General features: G+C 45.7%; 1 pseudogene; it reads right to left on the reverse strand.

Moving 5' to 3' along the window:
- Nucleotides 1-10,410: 10,410 nt before the first annotated feature.
- Nucleotides 10,411-24,866, reverse strand: part of LOC135565462 (leucine-rich repeat-containing protein 28-like) — a 64,668-nt pseudogene continuing 50,212 nt past the window's right edge.

Below are 24,866 nucleotides of genomic sequence, written 5' to 3' on the forward strand. Positions count from 1 at the left end.
GTCAGTGAGTTGTAACATATTGTCCTGTTGGGGTCAGTGAGTTGTAACATATTGTCCTGTTGGGGTCAGTGAGTTATAACATATTGACCTGTTGGGGTCAGTGAGTTGTAACATATTGACCTGTTGGGGTCAGTGAGTTGTAACATATTGACCTGTGAGTTGTAACATATTGACCTGTTGGGGTCAGTGAGTTGTAACATCTTGTCTACCTATTGGAGACATGTTGGGGTCAGTGAGTTGTAACATATTGACCTGTTGGGGTCAGTGAGTTGTGTGAGTTGTAACATATTGACCTGTTGGGGTCAGTGAGTTGTAACATCTTGTCTACCTATTGGAGACCTGTTGGGGTCAGTGAGTTGTAACATATTGACCTGTTGGGGTCAGTGAGTTGTAACATATTGACCTGTTGGGGTCAGTGAGTTGTAACATATTGTCCTGTTGGGGTCAGTGATTTGTAACATATTGACCTGTTGGGGTCAGTGAGTTGTAACATATTGACCTGTTGGGGTCAGTGAGTTGTAACATATTGACCTGTTGGGGTCAGTGATTTGTGTGAGTTGTAACATATTGTCCTGTTGGGGTCAGTGAGTTGTAACATATTGACCTGTTGGGGTCAGTGAGTTGTAACATATTGACCTGTTGGGGTCAGTGAGTTGTAACATATTGTCCTGTTGGGGTCAGTGAGTTGTAACATATTGACCTGTTGGGGTCAGTGAGTTGTAACATATTGACCTGTTGGGGTCAGTGAGTTGTAACATATTGACCTGTTGGGGTCAGTGAGTTGTAACATATTGACCTGTTGGGGTCAGTGAGTTGTAACATCTTGTCTACCTATTGGAGACCTGTTGGGGTCAGTGAGTTGTAACATATTGTCTATCTATTGGAGACCTGTTGGGGTCAGTGAGTTGTAACATATTGACCTTTTGGGGTCAGTGAGTTTGAACATATTGTCCTGTTGGGGTCAGTGGTTTGTAACATCTTGTCTACCTATTGGAGACCTGTTGGGGTCAGTGAGTTGTAACATATTGTCTATCTATTGGAGACCTGTTGGGGTCAGTGAGTTGTAACATATTGACCTGTTGGGGTCAGTGAGTTGTACCATATTGACCTTTTGGGGTCAGTGAATTGTAACATCTTGACCTGTTGGGGTCAGTGAGTTGTAACATATTGACCTGTTGGGGTCAGTGAGTTGTAACATATTGACCTGTTGGGGTCAGTGAGTTGTAACATATTGTCCTGTTGGGGTCAGTGAGTTGTGTGAGTTGTAACATATTGTCCTGTTGGGGTCAGTGAGTTGTAACATATTGACCTGTTGGGGTCAGTGAGTTGTAACATATTGTCCTGTTGGGGTCAGTGAGTTGTAACATATTGACCTGTTGGGGTCAGTGAGTTGTAACATATTGTCCTGTTGGGGTCAGTGAGTTGTAACATATTGACCTGTTGGGGTCAGTGAGTTGTAACATATTGACCTGTTGGGGTCAGTGAGTTGTAACATATTGACCTGTTGGGGTCAGTGATTGTAACATATTGACCTGTTGGGGTCAGTGAGTTGTAACATCTTGTCTACCTATTGGAGACCTGTTGGGGTCAGTGAGTTGTAACATATTGACCTGTTGGGGTCAGTGAGTTGTAACATCTTGTCTACCTATTGGAGACCTGTTGGGGTCAGTGAGTTGTAACATATTGACCTTTTGGGGTCAGTGAGTTTGAACATATTGACCTTTTGGGGTCAGTGGGTTTGTAACATATTGTCTACCTGTTGGAGACCAGTGGGTTGTAACATCTTGTCTACCTATTGGAGACCTGTTGGGGTCAGTGGGTTGTAACATATTGACCTGTTGGGGTCAGTGGGTTGTAACATATTGACCTGTTGGGGTCAGTGAGTTGTAACATATTGACCTGTTGGGGTCAGTGAGTTGTAACATATTGACCTGTTGGGGTCGGTGAGTTGTAACATATTGACCTGTTGGGGTCAGTGAGTTGTAACATATTGACCTGTTGGGGTCGGTGAGTTGTAACATATTGACCTGTTGGGGTCAGTGAGTTGTAACATATTGACCTGTTGGGGTCTGTGAGTTGTAACATATTGACCTGTTGGGGTCAGTGAGTTGTAACATATTGTCTATCTATTGGAGACCTGTTGGGGTCAGTGAGTTGTAACATATTGACCTGTTGGGGTCAGTGAGTTGTAACATATTGACCTGTTGGGGTCAGTGAGTTGTAACATATTGTCCTGTTGGGGTCAGTGAGTTGTAACATATTGTCCTGTTGGGGTCAGTGAGTTTGAACATATTGACCTGTTGGGGTCAGTGAGTTGTAACATATTGACCTGTTGGGGTCAGTGAGTTGTAACATATTGACCTGTTGGGGTCAGTAGGTTGTAACATATTGACCTGTTGGGGTCAGTGAGTTGTAACATATTGACCTGTTGGGGTCAGTGAGTTCTGTGAGTTGTAACATATTGACCTGTTGGGGTCAGTGAGTTGTAACATCTTGTCTACCTATTGGAGACCTGTTGGGGTCAGTGAGTTGTAACATATTGTCTATCTATTGGAGACCTGTTGGGGTCAGTGAGTTGTAACATATTGACCTTTTGGGGTCAGGGAGTTGTAACATCTTGTCTACCTATTGGAGACCTGTTGGGGTCAGTGAGTTGTAACATATTGACCTTTTGGGGTCAGTGAATTGTAACATCTTGACCTGTTCAACCCTGGTCTAAAACCAGATTACACCCTTCAACCCTGGTCATAACAGATTACACCCTCCAACCCTGGTCATAAATGTAATGTAATGTAATAACAGATTACACCCTTCAACCCTGGTCATAACATATTACACCCTTCAACCCTGCTCATAACAGATTACACCCTTCAACCCTGGTCATAACAGATTACACCCTTCAACCCTGGTCATAACAGATTACACCCCCAACCCTGGTCATAACAGATTACTCCCTTCAACCCTGGTCTAAAACAGATTACACCCTTCAACCCTGGTCTAAACCAGATTACACCCTTCAACCCTGGTCTAAAACAGATTACACCCTTCAACCCTGGTCTAAAACAGATTACACCCTTCAACCCTGGTCATAACTGATTACACCCTTCAACCCTGGTCATAACAGATTACACCCTTCAACCCTGGTCTAAAACAGATTACACCCTTCAACCCTGGTCATAACAGATTACACCCTTCAACCCTGGTCATAACAGATTACACCCTTCAACCCTGGTCTAAAACAGATTACACCCTTCAACCCTGGTCATAACAGATTACACCCTTCAACCCTGGTCATAACAGATTACACCCTTCAACCCTGGTCATAACAGATTACACCCTTCAACCCTGGTCATAACAGATTACACCCTTCAACCCTGGTCTAAACCAGATTACACCCTTCAATCCTGGTCATAACAGATTACACTCTCCAACCCTGGTCTAAAACAGATTACACCCTCCAACCCTGGTCTAAAACAGATTACACCCTCCAACCCTGGTCTAAAACAGATTACACCCTTCAACCCTGGTCTAAAACCAGATTACACCCTTCAACCCTGGTCTAAAACAGAATACACCCTTCAACCCTGGTCTAAAACAGATTACACCCTTCAACCCTGGTCTAAAACCATATTACACCCTTCAACCCTGGTCATAACAGATTACACCCTTCAACCCTGGTCTAAAACCAGATTACACCCTCCAACCCTGGTCTAAAAACGGATTAAACCCTTCAACCCTGGTCTAAAACAGATTACACCCTCAACCCTGGTCTAAAAACAGATTACACCCTTCAACCCTGGTCTAAAACAGATTACACCCTTCAACCCTGGTCATAACAGATTACACCCTTCAACCCTGGTCATAACAGATTACACCCTTCAACCCTGGTCATAACAGATTACACCCTTCAACCCTGGTCTAAAACAGATTACACCCTTCAACCCTGGTCATAACAGATTACACCTTCAACCCTGGTCTAAAACACCTTCAGATTACACCCTTCAACCCTGGTCTAAAACAGATTACACCCTTCAACCCTGGTCATAACAGATTACACCCTTCAACCCTGGTCATAACAGATTACACCCTTCAACCCTGGTCATAACAGATTACACCCTTCAACCCTGGTCTAAAACAGATTACACCCTTCAACCCTGGTCTAAACCAGATTACACCCTTCAACCCTGGTCTAAACCAGATTACACCCTTCAACCCTGGTCTAAACCAGATTACACCCTTCAACCCTGGTCTAAACCAGATTACACCCTTCAACCCTGGTCATAACAGATTACACTCTCCAACCCTGGTCTAAAACAGATTACACCCTCCAACCCTGGTCTAAAACAGATTACACCCTCCAACCCTGGTCATAACAGATTACACCCTTCAACCCTGGTCATAACAGATTACACCCTTCAACCCTGGTCATAACAGATTACACCCTTCAACCCTGGTCTAAAACAGATTACACCCTTCAACCCTGGTCTAAACCAGATTACACCCTTCAACCCTGGTCTAAACCAGATTACACTCTTCAACCCTGGTCTAAACCAGATTACACCCTTCAACCCTGGTCTAAAACAGATTACACCCTTCAACCCTGGTCATAACAGATTACACCCTTCAACCCTGGTCTAAAACAGATTACACCCTTCAACCCTGGTCATAACAGATTACACCCTTCAACCCTGGTCTAAAACAGATTACACCCTTCAACCCTGGTCTAAAACAGATTACACCCTTCAACCCTGGTCATAACAGATTACACCCTTCCTGGTCATAAGAGGCACTGAATGCCGTCAGAGAGATAGAGATGCGACAGATAGATAGAGAAACAGATTACACCCATGAGATGCGACCATTCTACCTCTGAACTAAACTGGAACCTTCCATTTGCAATTTGAGGATTCCAACTTAACTATCAAGTTAAACATTGTTTATTGCCAAAATGTCAGACATTAAAATAAAAGTAATTGATTACAAATTATACAATATAGTAATCATATTCACAGTTATAACAATGTTATAATAATAACTATCTAACAATGTAATAAACATTAGAAAGCCAAACAAATAAAGTGGCAATAGACCCAATCCTCATCTAGACGTATTGCTGCTGGTTTTATAATCCAATGTCACATACTGGTTATGTCTCAAGATGCATCTAATTCCCTACACAGTGCACTACTTTAGACCAGGGCCCATGGGGAAAAGGGGGCCATTTGGGATGAGGTAAATTATCATTTTGTTCACCATTCCTCTTGAGTTGTGAGATTCAGACATTCATGGCGGAGTCTCAACCCTCGACAGAACCCTGTCGGGGTCTCAACCCTCGACAGAACCCTGTCGGGGTCTCAACCCTCGACAGAACCCTGGCGGGGTCTCAACCCTCGACAGAACCCTGGCGGGGTCTCAACCCTCGACAGAACCCTGGCGGAGTGTCTCAACCCTCGACAGAACCCTGGCGGAGTCTCAACCCTCGATAGAACCCTGGCGGAGTCTCAACCCTCGATAGAACCCTGGCAGAGTCTCAACCCTCGATAGAACCCTGGCGGAGTCTCAACCCTCGATAGAACCCTGGCGGAGTCTCAACCCTCGATAGAACCCTGGCGGAGTCTCAACCCTCGATAGAACCCTGGCGGAGTCTCAACCCTCGACAGAACCCTGGCGGGGTCTCAACCCTCGACAGAACCCTGGCGGGGTCTCAACCCTCGACAGAACCCTGGCGGGGTCTCAATCCTCGACAGAACCCTGGAGGGGTCTCAATCCTCGACAGAACCCTGGCGGGGTCTCAACACTCGACAGAACCCTGGCGGGGTCTCAACACTCGACAGAACCCTGGCGGGGTCTCAACACTCGACAGAACCCTGGCGGGGTCTCAACCCTCGACAGAACCCTGGCGGAGTCTCAACCCTCGACAGAACCCTGGCGGAGTCTCAACCCTCGACAGAACCCTGGCGGAGTCTCAACCCTCGATAGAACCCTGGCGGAGTCTCAACCCTCAATAGAACCCTGGCGGAGTCTCAACCCTCGATACAACCCTGGCGGAGTCTCAACCCTCGATAGAACCCAGGCGGAGTCTCAACCCTCGATAGAACCCTGGCGGAGTCTCAACATTCTCACCACTAAATGTAGGTTCTGTTTTCATGACTTCTACTGGTGATTCCAGGCAACCGCTTTTCAATCATCAGGTTGTTAATGTTGGGTTACATTCTACACATGTTAATATGGGCTGTCTCTGGGTTACATTCTACACATGTTAATATGGGCTGTCTCTGGGTTACATTCTATTCCCTATGAGCTCTGGTCTAAAGTAGTGTACTATATAGGGATTAAGTTGCCACTTCAGACACAGCCATAGAGATAGAGCTCTGCTGCCTCCTATCCCAGTCTCTCAGTCCGTCTAGCCAAGACAGAGAGTCTGCTGCCTCCTATCCCAGTCTCTCAGTCCGTCTAGCCAAGACAGAGTCTGCTGCCTCCTATCCCAGTCTCTCAGTCCGTATAGCCAAGACAGAGAGTCTGCTGCCTCCTATCCCAGTCTCTCAGTCCGTCTAGCCAAGACAGAGAGTCTGCTGCCTCCTATCCCAGTCTCTCAGTCCGTCTAGCCAAGACAGAGAGTCTCCTGCCTCCTATCCCAGTCTCTCAGTGCGTCTAGCCAAGACAGAGTGTCTGCCCTCCTCCCAGTCCTCCGTCTATCCCAGCTGCCTCCTATCCCAGTCTCTCAGTCCGTCTAGCCAAGACAGAGAGTCTGCTGCCTCCTATCCCAGTCTCTCAGTCCGTCTAGCCAAGACAGAGAGTCTGCTGCCTCCTATCCCAGTCTCTCAGTCCGTCTAGCCAAGACAGAGTCTGCTGAGTCTCAGTCCGTCTGCCTGCCTCCTATCCCAGTCTCTCAGTCCGTCTAGCCAAGACAGAGAGTCCTGCCTCCTATCCCAGTCTCTCAGTCCGTCTAGCCAAGACAGAGAGTCTGCTGCCTCCTATCCCAGTCTCTCAGTCCGTCTAGCCAAGACAGAGAGTCTGCTGCCTCCTATCCCAGTCTCTCAGTCCGTCTAGCCAAGACAGAGAGTCTGCTGCCTCCTATCCCAGTCCCAGTCCGTCTAGCCAAGACAGAGAGTCTGCTGCCTCCTATCCCAGTCTCTCAGTCCGTCTAGCCAAGACAGAGAGTCTGCTGCCTCCTATCCCAGTCTCTCAGTCCGTCTAGCCAAGACAGAGAGTCTGCTGCCTCCTATCCCAGTCTCTCAGTCCGTCTAGCCAAGACAGAGAGTCTGCTGCCTCCTATCCCAGTCTCTCAGTCCGTCTAGCCAAGACAGAGAGTCTGCTGCCTCCTATCCCAGTCTCTCAGTCCGTCTAGCCAAGACAGAGAGTCTGCTGCCTCCTATCCCAGTCTCTCAGTCCGTCTAGCCAAGACAGAGAGTCTGCTGCCTCCTATCCCAGTCTCTCAGTCCGTCTAGCCAAGACAGAGAGTCTGCTGCCTCCTATCCCAGTCTCTCAGTCCGTCTAGCCAAGACAGAGAGTCTGCTGCCTCCTATCCCAGTCTCTCAGTCCGTCTAGCCAAGACAGAGAGTCTGCTGCCTCCTATCCCAGTCTCTCAGTCCGTCTAGCCAAGACAGAGAGTCTGCCTCCTATCCCAGTCTCTCAGTCCGTCTAGCCAAGACAGAGATGCCCCAGTCTCTCAGTCCGTCTAGCCAAGACAGAGAGTCTGCTGCCTCCTATCCCCGTAGCCAAGACAGAGAGTCTCTCAGTCCAGTCTCTCAGCCAAGACAGAGAGTCTGCTGCCTCCTATCCCAGTTCTCAGTCCGTCTAGCCAAGACAGAGAGTCTGCTGCCTCCTATCCCAGTCTCTCAGTCCGTCTAGCCAAGACAGAGAGTCTGCTGCCTCCTATCCCAGTCTCTCAGTCCGTCTAGCCAAGACAGAGAGTCTGCTGCCTCCTATCCCAGTCTCTCAGTCCGTCTAGCCAAGACAGAGAGTCTGCTGCCTCCTATCCCAGTCCTATCCCAGTCCTCAGTCTAGCCAAGACAGAGAGTCTGCTGCCTCCTATCCCCTCAGTCTCTAGCCAAGACAGTCCTGCCTCTATCCCAGCCCAGACAGAGAGTCTGCTGCCTCCTATCCCAGTCTCTCAGTCCGTCTAGCCCAGACAGAGTCTGCTGCCTCCTATCCCAGTCTCTCAGTCCGTCTAGCCAAGACAGAGAGTCTACTGCCTCCTATCCCAGTCTCTCAGTCCGTCTAGCCAAGACAGAGAGCCTGCTGCCTCCTATCCCAGTCTCCAGTCCGTCTAGCCAAAACAGAGAGCCTGCTGCCTCCTATCCCAGTCTCTCAGTCCGTCTAGCCAAGACAGAGAGTCTGCTGCCTCCTATCCCAGTCTCTCAGTCCGTCTAGCCAAGACAGAGAGTCTGCTGCCTCCTATCCCAGTCTCTCAGTCCGTCTAGCCAAGACAGAGAGCCTGCTGCCTCCTATCCCAGTCTCGCAGTCCGTCTAGCCAAAACAGAGAGCCTGCTGCCTCCTATCCCAGTCTCTCAGTCCGTCTAGCCAAGACAGAGAGTCTGCTGCCTCCTATCCCAGTCTCTCAGTCCGTCTAGCCAAGACAGAGAGTCTGCTGCCTCCTATCCCAGTCTCTCAGTCCGTCTAGCCAAGACAGAGTCTGCTGCATGGACCTACAGCTGGGATCGACCAGTCTGGTCCGGTAGGGCCCAAACATTTACGTTATGAGCTTCAGTTCCTTTGGTTTTCAGCTAAAGAACCAAAGCGTTGCTTTGAGTCACAATCAAACTGAATGGAAACAAAGTTTGTTTTAAATCCTTCATAAACATTCAGGTTACCAGACTGTTTCAGAAGTTAACCTTTTTTTGCAAACAAAAAGACCAATTTTGTAAAGTTTTGTTAAGTTTAAAAACTTGTCAGAGGTATGAGAGTCTGATGTGTCTACAGGAAAGTAAACTCCCAATAACTGATGTGTCTATTATCTTGTGAAAGTCCTTCAGGCTGGAGTTGGGGGGCAACACACCACCAGTATTACATATTTAGAACAGGTTTAGAACTAATATCATGCCATACAACACACCTACCAGTATTACATATTTAGAACAGGTTTAGAACTAATATCATGCCATACAACACACCTACCAGTATTACATATTTAGAACAGGTTTAGAACTAATATCATGCCATACAACACACCTACCAGTATTACATATTTACAACAGGTTTAGAACTAATATCATGCCATACAACACACCTACCAGTATTACATATTTAGAACCGGTTTAGAACTAATATCATGCCATACAACACACCTACCAGTATTACATATTTAGAACCGGTTTAGAACTAATATCATGCCATACAACACACCTACCAGTATTACATATTTACAACAGGTTTAGAACTAATATCATGCCATACAACACACCTACCAGTATTACATATTTAGAACCGGTTTAGAACTAATATCATGCCATACAACACACCTACCAGTATTACATATTTAGAACAGGTTTAGAACTAATATCATGCCATACAACACACCTACCAGTATTACATATTTAGAACAGGTTTAGAACTAATATCATGCCATACAACACACCTACCAGTATTACATATTTAGAACAGGTTTAGAACTAATATCATGCCATACAACACACCTACCAGTATTACATATTTAGAACAGGTTTAGAACTAATATCATGCCATACAACACACCTACCAGTATTACATATTTAGAACAGGTTTAGAACTAATATCATGCCATACAACACACCTACCAGTATTACATATTTAGAACAGGTTTAGAACTAATATCATGCCATACAACACACCTACCAGTATTACATATTTAGAACAGGTTTAGAACTAATATCATGCCATACAACACACCTACCAGTATTACATATTTAGAACAGGTTTAGAACTAATATCATGCCATACAACACACCTACCAGTATTACATATTTAGAACAGGTTTAGAACTAATATCATGCCATACAACACACCTACCAGTATTACATATTTAGAACAGGTTTAGAACTAATATCATGCCATACAACACACCTACCAGTATTACATATTTAGAACAGGTTTAGAACTAATATCATGCCATACAACACACCTACCAGTATTACATATTTAGAACAGGTTTAGAACTAATATCATGCCATACAGTATTACATATTTAGAACGAACTAATATCAAGTGACATTCTTTCAAACACTTTTTGTCAACCAGTGTCGTGTAAAAATCTATAGAAATGATCCGAATAGATTCTCCTCTACAAAGACAAAAACACTCGGCACTTCCTGTTATTGTGATGCGTCTGTCAGGTGAACGTTTGGCTGGTGAACGGAGTAGCTAGTTCACACCAGTAAATACCAACACAGTCTGAGTTGTTGCAGGAAACAAACTGAAACCAGAAACAAACCATTAGTAGAACGATGCTGTATTAAGAGATGTTAGTCGTTGGACAGGAGATGATATGTCAAGATGTGGATTATTAATACCAATATTGTCCGTCTTTCAATTGGACCGTCCGCGTCCATTACAGACTGCTCACAAGCTGCTGAGGCTCTGCATGTCCTCCTGAGACCTTCAGTTCCTCATGTCCACCAGTCCAGAGGCTCTGCATGTCCTAATGAGACCTTCAGTTCCTCATGTCCACCAGTCCAGAGGCTCTGCATGTCCTAATGAGACCTTCAGTTCCTCATGTCCACCAGTCCAGAGGCTCTGCATGTCCTAATGAGACCTTCAGTTCCTCATGTCCACCAGTCCAGAGGCTCTGCATGTCCTCCTGAGACCTTCAGTTCCTCATGTCCACCAGTCCAGAGGCTATGCATGTCCTCCTGAGACCTTCAGTTCCTCATGTCCACCAGTCCAGAGGCTATGCATGTCCTCCTGAGACCTTCAGTTCCTCATGTCCACCAGTCCAGAGGCTATGCATGTCCTCCTGAGATCTTCAGTTCCTCATGTCCACCAGTCCAGAGGCTCTGCGTGTCCTCCTGAGACCTTCAGTTCCTCATGTCCACCAGTCCAGAGGCTATGCATGTCCTCCGGAGACCTTCAGTTCCTCATGTCCACCAGTCCAGAGGCTATGCATGTCCTCCTGACACCTTCAGTTCCTCATGTCCACCAGTCCAGAGGCTCTGCATGTCCTCCTGAGACGTTCTGGACTCCCACAGTCCTTCATCCATCCTTCATTCATTCACCCAGGAGACCAGAGGAGGAGATGATGACCGAAGGGGAGAGGAAGAGGTGGAGGCACCATGATGTCATTGCTGCAGATCAAATGTCTGAACACACTGACTGGAACAGCAGTAGGCCACGAAACTCACTGTGGTTCTAGAGACGGAGACAGTGAGAGAGAGAGAGACAGTGAGAGTGTGAGAGGAAAGAGCAGAGAGAGACAGAGAGTGTGTGAGAGGAAAGAGCAGAGAGAGAGAGAGAGAGAGAGAGAGAGAGAGCAGAGAGAGAGGGCACAGAGAGAGAGAGAGAGAGAGGAAAGAGCAGAGAGAGAGAGAGAGAGAGAGAGAGACAGTGAGAGTGTGAGGGGAAAGAGCAGAGAGACAGAGAGACAGAGAGAGATTGGTTGGGGTCAGGGGTGGTTGGGGTCAGGGTTAGCTACCTGCGGTGTACCCCAGCCAGAGCGGTCTCTCTGAGAGGGAACAGTTTGGGGTAGATGATGGTAAACATGGGCTGACTGCAGCGGTGACAATGTCCCAGGGGGCATTGGAGCAGGTCCAAAAGGCTTCTGGGTAACAGGAAGGGTGGCAGCAGACTCCGCTCTGAGAGACCGACAGGGAGAGAGAGAGAGGATGAAAAGGAATATATTGACTGATTTTCCTCTATTTCTCCATTAAGGTTCTCTTTAACCACCTGGGACAGAGAGGGAGATTTAATGTTACATCATTATGACCAGGGTTCCTACCATTCTCTTTAACCACCTGGGACAGAGAGGGATATTTAATGTCACTATGTCATTATCAGGGGTTACCATTCTCTTTAACCACCTGGGACAGAGAGGGACTATGTCATGACCAGGGTCCTACCATTCTCTTTAACCACCTGGGACAGAGAGGGAGATTTAATGTCACTATGTCATTATGACCAGGGGTCCTACCATTCTCTTTAACCACCTGGGACAGAGAGGGAGATTTAATGTCACTATGTCATTATGACCAGGGGTCCTACCATTCTCTTTAACCACCTGGGACAGAGAGGGAGATTTAATGTCACTATGTCATTATGACCAGGGGTCCTACCATTCTCTTTAACCACCTGGGACAGAGAGGGAGATTTAATGTTACATCATTATGACCAGGGGTCCTACCATTCTCTTTAACCACCTGGGACAGAGAGGGAGATTTAATGTCACATCATTATCACCAGGGGTCCTACCATTCTCTTTAACCACCTGGGACAGAGGGAGATTTAATGTCACTATGTCATTATGACCAGGGGTCCTACCATTCTCTTTAACCACCTGGGACAGAGAGGGAGATTTAATGTCACTATGTCATTATGACCAGGGGTCCTACCATTCTCTTTAACCACCTGGGACAGAGAGGGAGATTTAATGTCACATCATTATGACCAGGGGTCCTACCATTCTCTTTAACCACCTGGGACAGAGAGGGAGATTTAATGTCACTATGTCATTATGACCAGGGGTCCTACCATTCTCTTTAACCACCTGGGACAGAGAGGGAGATTTAATGTCACTATGTCATTATGACCAGGGTCCTACCATTCTCTTTAACCACCTGGGACAGAGAGGGAGATTTAATGTCACTATGTCATTATGACCAGGGGTCCTACCATTCTCTTTAACCACCTGGGACAGAGAGGAGATTTAATGTCACTATGTCATTATGACCAGGGGTCCTACCATTCTCTTTAACCACCTGGGACAGAGAGGGAGATTTAATGTCACTATGTCATTATGACCAGGGGTCCTACCATTCTCTTTAACCACCTGGGACAGAGAGGGAGATTTAATGTCACTATGTCATTATGACCAGGGGTCCTACCATTCTCTTTAACCACCTGGGACAGAGAGGGAGATTTAATGTCACTATGTCATTATGACCAGGGGTCCTACCATTCTCTTTAACCACCTGGGACAGAGAGGGAGATTTAATGTCACTATGTCATTATGACCAGGGGTCCTACCATTCTCTTTAACCACCTGGGACAGAGAGGGAGATTTAATGTCACTATGTCATTATGACCAGGGGTCCTACCATTCTCTTTAACCACCTGGGACAGAGAGGGAGATTTAATGTAACCACCACTAATGTCATTATGACCAGGGGTCCTACCATTCTCTTTAACCACCTGGGACAGAGAGGGAGATTTAATGTCACTATGTCATTATGACCAGGGGTCCTACCATTCTCTTTAACCACCTGGGACAGAGAGGGAGATTTAATGTCACTATGTCATTATGACCAGGGGTCCTACCATTCTCTTTAACCACCCTGGGACAGAGAGGGAGATTTAATGTCACTATGTCATTATGACCAGGGGTCCTACCATTCTCTTTAACCACCTGGGACAGAGAGGGAGATTTAATGTCACTATGTCATTATGACCAGGGGTCCTACCATTCTCTTTAACCACCTGGGACAGAGAGGGAGATTTAATGTCATCATTATGACCAGGGGTCCTACCATTCTCTTTAACCACCTCATTATGTCACCATTATGACCAGGGGTCCTACCATTCTCTTTAACCACCTGGGACAGAGAGGGAGATTTAATGTCACTATGTCATTATGACCAGGGGTCCTACCATTCTCTTTAACCACCTGGGACAGAGAGGGAGATTTAATGTCACTATGTCATTATGACCAGGGTCCTACCATTCTCTTTAACCACCTGGGACAGAGAGGGAGATTTAATGTCACTATGTCATTATGACCAGGGGTCCTACCATTCTCTTTAACCACCTGGGACAGAGAGGAGATTTAATGTCACTATGTCATTATGACCAGGGGTCCTACCATTCTCTTTAACCACCTGGGACAGAGAGGGAGATTTAATGTCACTATGTCATTATGACCAGGGTCCTACCATTCTCTTTAACCACCTGGGACAGAGAGGGAGATTTAATGTCACTATGTCATTATGACCAGGGGTCCCACCATTCTCTTTCCTGGGACAGAGAGGGGAGATTTAATGTTCATTATCTTTATTCTCTTTAACCACCTGGGACAGAGAGGGAGATTTAATGTCACTATGTCATTATGACCAGGGGTCCTACCATTCTCTTTAACCACCTGGGACAGAGAGGGAGATTTAATGTCACTATGTCATTATGACCAGGGGTCCTACCATTCTCTTTAACCACCTGGGACAGAGAGGGAGATTTAATGTCACTATGTCATTATGACCAGGGGTCCTACCATTCTCTTTAACCACCTGGGACAGAGAGGGAGATTTAATGTCACTATGTCATTATCACCAGGGTCCTACCATTCTCTTTAACCACCTGGGACAGAGAGGGAGATTTAATGTCACTATGTCATTATGACCAGGGGTCCTACCATTCTCTTTAACCACCTGGGACAGAGAGGGAGATTTAATGTCACTATGTCATTATGACCAGGGGTCCTACCATTCTCTTTAACCACCTGGGACAGAGAGGGAGATTTAATGTCACATCATTATGACCAGGGGTCCTACCATTCTCTTTAACCACCTGGGACAGAGAGGGAGATTTAATGTCACTATGTCATTATGACCAGGGGTCCTACCATTCTTCTCTTTAATGTCACACCTGGGACAGAGAGGGAGATTTAATGTCACTATGTCATTATGACCAGGGGTCCTACCATTCTCTTTAACCACCTGGGACAGAGAGGGAGATTTAATGTCACTATGTCATTATGACCAGGGGTCCTACCATTCTCTTTAACCACCTGGGACAGAGAGGGAGATTTAATGTTACATCATTATGACCAGGGGTCCTACCATTCTCTTTAACCACCTGGGACAGAGAGGGAGATTTAATGTCACTATGTCATTATGACCAGGGGTCCTACCATTCTCTTTAACCACCTGGGACAGAGAGACAGAGAGGGAGATTTAATGTCACATCATTATGACCAGGGGTCCTACCATTCTCTTTAACCACCTGGGACAGAGAGGGAGATTTAATGTCACTATGTCATTATGACCAGGGTCCTACCATTCTCTTTAACCACCTGGGACAGAGAGGGAGATTTAATGTCACATTATCATTATGACCAGGGGTCTATGTCTGACCATTCTCTTTAACCACCTGGGACAGAGAGGGAGATTTAATGTCACTATGTCATTATGACCAGGGGTCCTACCATTCTCTTTAACCACCTGGGACAGAGAGGGAGATTTAATGTCACTATGTCATTATGACCAGGGGTTACCATTCTCTTTAACCACCTGGGACAGAGAGGGAGATTTAATGTCACTATGTCATTATGACCAGGGGTCCTACCATTCTCTTTAACCACCTGGGACAGAGAGGGAGATTTAATGTCACTATGTCATTATGACCAGGGGTCCTACCATTCTCTTTAACCACCTGGGACAGAGAGGGAGATTTAATGTCACTATGTCATTATGACCAGGGGTCCTACCATTCTCTTTAACCACCTCATTATGACCAGGGGTCCTACCATTCTCTTTAACCACCTGGGACAGAGAGGGAGATTTAATGTCACTATGTCATTATGACCAGGGGTCCTACCATTCTCTTTAACCACCTGGGACAGAGAGGGAGATTTAATGTCACTATGTCATTATGACCAGGGGTCCTACCATTCTCTTTAACCACCTGGGACAGAGAGGGAGATTTAATGTCACTATGTCATTATGACCAGGGTCCTACCATTCTCTTTAACCACCTGGGACAGAGAGGGAGATTTAATGTCACTATGTCATTATCACCAGGGGTCCTACCATTCTCTTTAACCACCTGGGACAGAGAGGGAGATTTAATGTCACATCATTATGACCAGGGGTCCCACCATTCTCTTTAACCACCTGGGACAGAGAGGGAGATTTAATGTCACTATGTCATTATGACCAGGGGTCCTACCATTCTCTTTAACCACCTGGGACAGAGAGGGAGATTTAATGTCACTATGTCATTCTCTTTATGACCAGATTTAATGGGTCCTACCATTCTCTTTAACCACCTGGGACAGAGAGGAGATTTAATGTCACTATGTCATTATGACCAGGGGTCCTACCATTCTCTTTAACCACCTGGGACAGAGAGGGAGATTTAATGTCACTATGTCATTATGACCAGGGGTCCTACCATTCTCTTTAACCACCTGGGACAGAGAGGGAGATTTAATGTCACTATGTCATTATGACCAGGGGTCCTACCATTCTCTTTAACCACCTGGGACAGAGAGGGAGATTTAATGTCACTATGTCATTATGACCAGGGGTCCTACCATTCTCTTTAACCACCTGGGACAGAGAGGGAGATTTAATGTCACTATGTCATTATGACCAGGGGTCCTACCATTCTCTTTAACCACCTGGGACAGAGAGGAGATTTAATGTCACATCATTATGACCAGGGAGATTTAATGTCCATTATGACCATTCTCTTTAACCACCTGGGACAGAGAGGGAGATTTAATGTCACTATGTCATTATGACCAGGGGTCCTACCATTCTCTTTAACCACCTGGGACAGAGAGGGAGATTTAATGTCACATCATTATGACCAGGGGTCCTACCATTCTCTTTAACCACCTGGGACAGAGAGGGAGATTTAATGTCACTATGTCATTATGACCAGGGGTCCTACCATTCTCTTTAACCACCTGGGACAGAGAGGAGATGTTTAATGTCACTTTAACCACCTGGGACAGAGAGGGAGATTTCATTATGACCAGGGTCCTACCATTCTCTTTAACCACCTGGGACAGAGAGGGAGATTTAATGTCACTATGTCATTATGACCAGGGGTCCTACCATTCTCTTTAACCACCTGGGACAGAGGGAGATTTAATGTCACTATGTCATTATGACCAGGGGTCCTACCATTCTCTTTAACCACCTGGGACAGAGAGGGAGATTTAATGTCACTATGTCATTATGACCACCTGGGACAGGGTCCTACCATTCTCTTTAACCACCTGGGACAGAGAGGGAGATTTAATGTCACTATGTCATTATGACCAGGGTCCTACCATTCTCTTTAACCACCTGGGACAGAGAGGGAGATTTAATGTCACTATGTCATTATGACCAGGGGTCCTACCATTCTCTTTAACCACCTGGGACAGAGAGGAGATTTAATGTCACTATGTCATTATGACCAGGGTCCTACCATTCTCTTTAACCACCTGGGACAGAGAGGGAGATTTAATGTCACTATGTCATTATGACCAGGGGTCCTACCATTCTCTTTAACCACCTGGGACAGAGAGGGAGATTTAATGTCACTATGTCATTATGACCAGGGGTCCTACCATTCTCTTTAACCACCTGGGACAGAGAGGAGATTTAATGTCACTATGTCATTATGACCAGGGGTCCTACCATTCTCTTTAACCACCTGGGACAGAGGGAGATTTAATGTCACTATGTCATTATGACCAGGGGTCCTACCATTCTCTTTAACCACCTGGGACAGAGAGGGAGATTTAATGTCACTATGTCATTATGACCAGGGGTCCTACCATTCTCTTTAACCACCTGGGACAGAGAGGGAGATTTAATGTTACATCATTATGACCAGGGGTCCTACCATTCTCTTTAACCACCTGGGACAGAGAGGGAGATTTAATGTCACTATGTCATTATGACCAGGGGTCCTACCATTCTCTTTAACCACCTGGGACAGAGAGGGAGATTTAATGTCACTATGTCATTATGACCAGGGTTCCTACCATTCTCTTTAACCACCTGGGACAGAGAGGGAGATTTAATGTCACTATGTCATTATGACCAGGGGTCCCACCATTCTCTTTAACCACCTGGGACAGAGAGGGAGATTTAATGTTACATCATTATGACCAGGGGTCCTACCATTCTCTTTAACCACCTGGGACAGAGAGGGAGATTTAATGTCACTATGTCATTATGACCAGGGGTCCTACCATTCTCTTTAACCACCTGGGACAGAGAGGGAGATTTAATGTCACTATGTCATTATGACCAGGGGTCCTACCATTCTCTTTAACCACCTGGGACAGAGAGGGAGATTTAATGTCATTTAATGTCACTATGTCATTATGACCAGGGGTCCTACCATTCTCTTTAACCACCTGGGACAGAGAGGGAGATTTAATGTCACTATGTCATTATGACCAGGGGTCCTACCATTCTCTTTAACCACCTGGGACAGAGAGGGAGATTTAATGTCACTATGTCATTATGACCAGGGGTCCTACCATTCTCTTTAACCACCTGGGACAGAGAGGGAGATTTAATGTCACTATGTCATTATGACCAGGGGTCCTACCATTCTCTTTAACCACCTGGGACAGAGAGGGAGATTTAATGTCACTATGTCATTATGACCAGGGGTCCTACCATTCTCTTTAACCACCTGGGACAGAGAGGGAGATTTAATGTCACTATGTCATTATGACCAGGGGTCCTACCATTCTCTTTAACCACCTGGGACAGAGAGGGAGATTTAATGTCACTATGTCATTATGACCAGGGGTCCTACCATTCTCTTTAACCACCTGGGACAGAGGGAGATTTAATGTCACTATGTCATTATGACCAGGGTCCTACCATTCTCTTTAACCACCTGGGACAGAGAGGGAGATTTAATGTCACTATGTCATTATGACCAGGGGTCCTACCATTCTCTTTAACCACCTGGGACAGAGAGGGAGATTTAATGTCACTATGTCATTATGACCAGGGGTCCTACCATTCTCTTTAACCACCTGGGACAGAGAGGGAGATTTAATGTCACTATGTCATTATGACCAGGGTCCTACCATTCTCTTTAACCTGGGACACATTATGGGACCAGTCCTACCATTCTCTTTAACCACCTGGGACAGAGAGGGAGATTTAATGTCACTATGTCATTATGACCAGGGGTCCTACCATTCTCTTTAACCACCTGGGACAGAGAGGGAGATTTAATGTCACTATGTCATTATGACCAGGGGTCCTACCATTCTCTTTAACCACCTGGGACAGAGAGGGAGATTTAATGTCACTATGTCATTATGACCAGGGGTCCTACCATTCTCTTTAACCACCTGGGACAGAGAGGGAGATTTAATGTCACTATGTCATTATGACCAGGGGTCCTACCATTCTCTTTAACCACCTGGGACAGAGAGGGAGATTTAATGTCACTATGTCATTATGACCAGGGGTCCTACCATTCTCTTTAACCACCTGGGACAGAGAGGGAGATTTAATGTCACTATGTCATTATGACCAGGGGTCCTACCATTCTCTTTAACCACCTGGGACAGAGAGGAGATTTAATGTCACTATGTCATTATGACCAGGGGTCCTACCATTCTCTTTAACCACCTGGGACAGAGAGGAGATTTAATGTCACTATGTCATTATGACCAGGGTCCTACCATTCTCTTTAACCACCTGGGACAGAGAGGGAGATTTAATGTCACTATGTCATTATGACCAGGGTCCTACCATTCTCTTTAACCACCTGGGACAGAGAGGGAGATTTAATGTCACATCATTATGACCAGGGTCCTACCATTCTCTTTAACCACCTGGGACAGAGAGGGAGATTTAATGTCACTATGTCATTATGACCAGGGTCCTACCATTCTCTTTAACCACCTGGGACAGAGGGAGATTTTTCAATGTCCTCATTCTCTTTAACCACCTGGGACAGAGAGGGAGATTTAATGTCACTATGTCATTATGACCAGGGGTCCTACCATTCTCTTTAACCACCTGGGACAGAGAGGGAGATTTAATGTCACTATGTCATTATGACCAGGGGTCCTACCATTCTCTTTAACCACCTGGGACAGAGAGGGAGATTTAATGTCACTATGTCATTATGACCAGGGTCCTACCATTCTCTTTAACCACCTGGGACAGAGAGGGAGATTTAATGTCACTATGTCATTATGACCAGGGTCCTACCATTCTCTTTAACCACCTGGGACAGAGAGGGAGATTTAATGTCACTATGTCATTATGACCAGGGGTCCTACCATTCTCTTTAACCACCTGGGACAGAGAGGGAGATTTAATGTCACTATGTCATTATGACCAGGGTCCTACCATTCTCTTTAACCACCTGGGACAGAGAGGGAGATTTAATGTCACTATGTCATTATGACCAGGGGTCCTACCATTCTCTTTAACCACCTGGGACAGAGAGGGAGATTTAATGTCACTATGTCATTATGACCAGGGGTCCTACCATTCTCTTTAACCACCTGGGACAGAGAGGGAGATTTAATGTCACTATGTCATTATGACCAGGGTCCTACCATTCTCTTTAACCACCTGGGACAGAGGGAGATTTAATGTCACTATGTCATTATGACCAGGGGTCCTACCATTCTCTTTAACCACCTGGGACAGAGAGGGAGATTTAATGTCACTATGTCATTATGACCAGGGGTCCCACCATTCTCTTTAACCACCTGGGACAGAGAGGGAGATTTAATGTCACTATGTCATTATGACCAGGGGTCCTACCATTCTCTTTAACCACCTGGGACAGAGAGGGAGATTTAATGTCACTATGTCATTATGACCAGGGGTCCTACCATTCTCTTTAACCACCTGGGACAGAGAGGGAGATTTAATGTTACATCATTATGACCAGGGGTCCTACCATTCTCTTTAACCACCTGGGACAGAGAGGGAGATTTAATGTCACTATGTCATTATGACCAGGGTCCTACCATTCTCTTTAACCACCTGGGACAGAGAGGGAGATTTAATGTCACATCATTATCACCAGGGGTCCTACCATTCTCTTTAACCACCTGGGACAGAGAGGGAGATTTAATGTCACTATGTCATTATGACCAGGGGTCCTACCATTCTCTTTAACCACCTGGGACAGAGAGGGAGATTTAATGTACACTATGTCATTATGACCAGGGTCCTACCATTCTCTTTAACCACCTGGGACAGAGAGGGAGATTTAATGTCACATGTCATTATCATTATGTCCTACCATTCTCTTTAACCACCTGGGACAGAGAGGGAGATTTAATGTCCTACCATTCTCTTTAACCACCTGGGACAGAGGGAGATTTAATGTCACTATGTCATTATGACCAGGGTCCTACCATTCTCTTTAACCACCTGGGACAGAGAGGGAGATTTAATGTCACTATGTCATTATGACCAGGGTCCTACCATTCTCTTTAACCACCTGGGACAGAGAGGGAGATTTAATGTCACTATGTCATTATGACCAGGGGTCCTACCATTCTCTTTAACCACCTGGGACAGAGAGGGAGATTTAATGTTACATCATTATGACCAGGGGTCCTACCATTCTCTTTAACCACCTGGGACAGAGAGGGAGATTTAATGTCACTATGTCATTATGACCAGGGGTCCTACCATTCTCTTTAACCACCTGGGACAGAGAGGGAGATTTAATGTCACATCATTATGACCAGGGGTCCTACCATTCTCTTTAACCACCTGGGACAGAGAGGGAGATTTAATGTCACTATGTCATTATGACCAGGGGTCCTACCATTCTCTTTAACCACCTGGGACAGAGAGGGAGATTTAATGTCACATCATTATGGGACACCTGGGACAGAGGGAGATTTAATGTCACATCATTATGACCAGGGGTCCTACCATTCTCTTTAACCACCTGGGACAGAGAGGGAGATTTAATGTCACTATGTCATTATGACCAGGGGTCCTACCATTCTCTTTAACCACCTGGGACAGGACAGAGGGAGATTTAATGTCACTATGTCATTATGACCAGGGGTCCTACCATTCTCTTTAACCACCTGGGACAGAGAGGAGATTTAATGATTTAATGTCCTACCATTCTCTTTCACAGAGAGGAGATTTAATGTCATTCATTGACCAGGGTCCTACCATTCTCTTTAACCACCTGGGACAGAGAGGGAGATTTAATGTCACTATGTCATTATGACCAGGGGTCCTACCATTCTCTTTAACCACCTGGGACAGAGAGGGAGATTTAATGTCACATCATTATGACCAGGGGTCCTACCATTCTCTTTAACCACCTGGGACAGAGAGGGAGATTTAATGTCACTATGTCATTATGACCAGGGGTCCTACCATTCTCTTTAACCACCTGGGACAGAGAGGGAGATTTAATGTCACTATGTCATTATGACCAGGGGTCCTACCATTCTCTTTAACCACCTGGGACAGAGGGAGATTTAATGTCACTATGTCATTATGACCAGGGGTCCTACCATTCTCTTTAACCACCTGGGACAGAGAGGGAGATTTAATGTCACATCATTATGACCAGGGGTCCTACCATTCTCTTTAACCACCTGGGACAGAGAGGGAGATTTAATGTCACTATGTCATTATGACCAGGGGTCCTACCATTCTCTTTAACCACCTGGGACAGAGGGAGATTTAATGTCACATGTCATTATGACCAGGGGTCCTACCATTCTCTTTAACCACCTGGGACAGAGAGGGAGATTTAATGTCACTATGTCATTATGACCAGGGGTCCTACCATTCTCTTTAACCACCTGGGACAGAGAGGGAGATTTAATGTCACTATGTCATTATGACCAGGGGTCCTACCATTCTCTTTAACCACCTGGGACAGAGAGGGAGATTTAATGTCACTATGTCATTATGACCAGGGTCCTACCATTCTCTTTAACCACCTGGGACAGAGAGGGAGATTTAATGTCACTATGTCATTATGACCAGGGGTCCTACCATTCTCTTTAACCACCTGGGACAGAGAGGGAGATTTAATGACAGATTTAATGGGACGGGGTCCTACCATTCTCTTTCACTATGTCATTATGACCAGGGGTCCTACCATTCTCTTTAACCACCTGGGACAGAGAGGGAGATTTAATGTCACTATGTCATTATGACCAGGGGTCCTACCATTCTCTTTAACCACCTGGGACAGAGAGGGAGATTTAATGTCACTATGTCATTATGACCAGGGGTCCTACCATTCTCTTTAACCACCTGGGACAGAGAGGGAGATTTAATGTCACTATGTCATTATGACCAGGGGTCCTACCATTCTCTTTAACCACCTGGGACAGAGAGGGAGATTTAATGTCACTATGTCATTATGACCAGGGGTCCTACCATTCTCTTTAACCACCTGGGACAGAGAGGGAGATTTAATGTCACTATGTCATTATGACCAGGGGTCCTACCATTCTCTTTAACCACCTGGGACAGAGAGGGAGATTTAATGTCACTATGTCATTATGACCAGGGGTCCTACCATTCTCTTTAACCACCTGGGACAGAGAGGGAGATTTAATGTCACTATCATTATGACCAGGGGTCCTACCATTCTCTTTAACCACCTGGGACAGAGAGGGAGATTTAATGTCACTATGTCATTATGACCAGGGGTCCTACCATTCTCTTTAACCACCTGGGACAGAGAGGGAGATTTAATGTCACTATGTCATTATGACCAGGGTCCTACCATTCTCTTTAACCACCTGGGACAGAGAGGGAGATTTAATGTCACTATGTCATTATGACCAGGGTCCTACCATTCTCTTTAACCACCTGGGACAGAGAGGAGATTTAATGTCACTATGTCATTATGACCAGGGTCCTACCATTCTCTTTAACCACCTGGGACAGAGAGGGAGATTTAATGTCACTATGTCATTATGACCAGGGGTCCTACCATTCTCTTTAACCACCTGGGACAGAGAGGGAGATTTAATGTCACTATGTCATTATGACCAGGGGTCCTACCATTCTCTTTAACCACCTGGGACAGAGAGGGAGATTTAATGTCACTATGTCATTATGACCAGGGGTCCTACCATTCTCTTTAACCACCTGGGACAGAGGGAGATTTAATGTCACTATGTCATTATGACCAGGGGTCCTACCATTCTCTTTAACCACCTGGGACAGAGAGGGAGATTTAATGTCACTATGTCATTATGACCAGGGGTCCTACCATTCTCTTTAACCACCTGGGACAGAGAGGGAGATTTAATGTTACATCATTATGACCAGGGGTCCTACCATTCTCTTTAACCACCTGGGACAGAGAGGGAGATTTAATGTCACTATGTCATTATGACCAGGGGTCCTACCATTCTCTTTAACCACCTGGGACAGAGAGGGAGATTTAATGTTACATCATTATGACCAGGGGTCCTACCATTCTCTTTAACCACCTGGGACAGAGAGGGAGATTTAATGTCACTATGTCATTATGACCAGGGGTCCTACCATTCTCTTTAACCACCTGGGACAGAGATGGGAGATTTAATTCTCTTTAACCACCTGGGACAGAGAGGGAGATTTAATGTCACTATGTCATTATGACCAGGGGTCCTACCATTCTCTTTAACCACCTGGGACAGACAGAGGGAGATTTAATGTCACTATGTCATTATGACCAGGGGTCCTACCATTCTCTTTAACCTGGGACCTGGGACATGTCATTATGACCAGGGGTCCCTACCATTCTCTTTAACCTGGGACAGAGAGGGAGATTTAATGTCACTATGTCATTATGACCAGGGGTCCTACCATTCTCTTTAACCACCTGGGACAGAGGGAGATTTAATGTCACTATGTCATTATGACCAGGGGTCCTACCATTCTCTTTAACCACCTGGGACAGAGAGGGAGATTTAATGTCACTATGTCATTATGACCAGGGTCCTACCATTCTCTTTAACCACCTGGGACAGAGAGGGAGATTTA

The sequence above is a fragment of the Oncorhynchus nerka genome, linkage group LG27, assembly GCF_034236695.1.
Source record: "Oncorhynchus nerka isolate Pitt River linkage group LG27, Oner_Uvic_2.0, whole genome shotgun sequence".
Lineage (NCBI taxonomy): Eukaryota > Metazoa > Chordata > Actinopteri > Salmoniformes > Salmonidae > Oncorhynchus > Oncorhynchus nerka.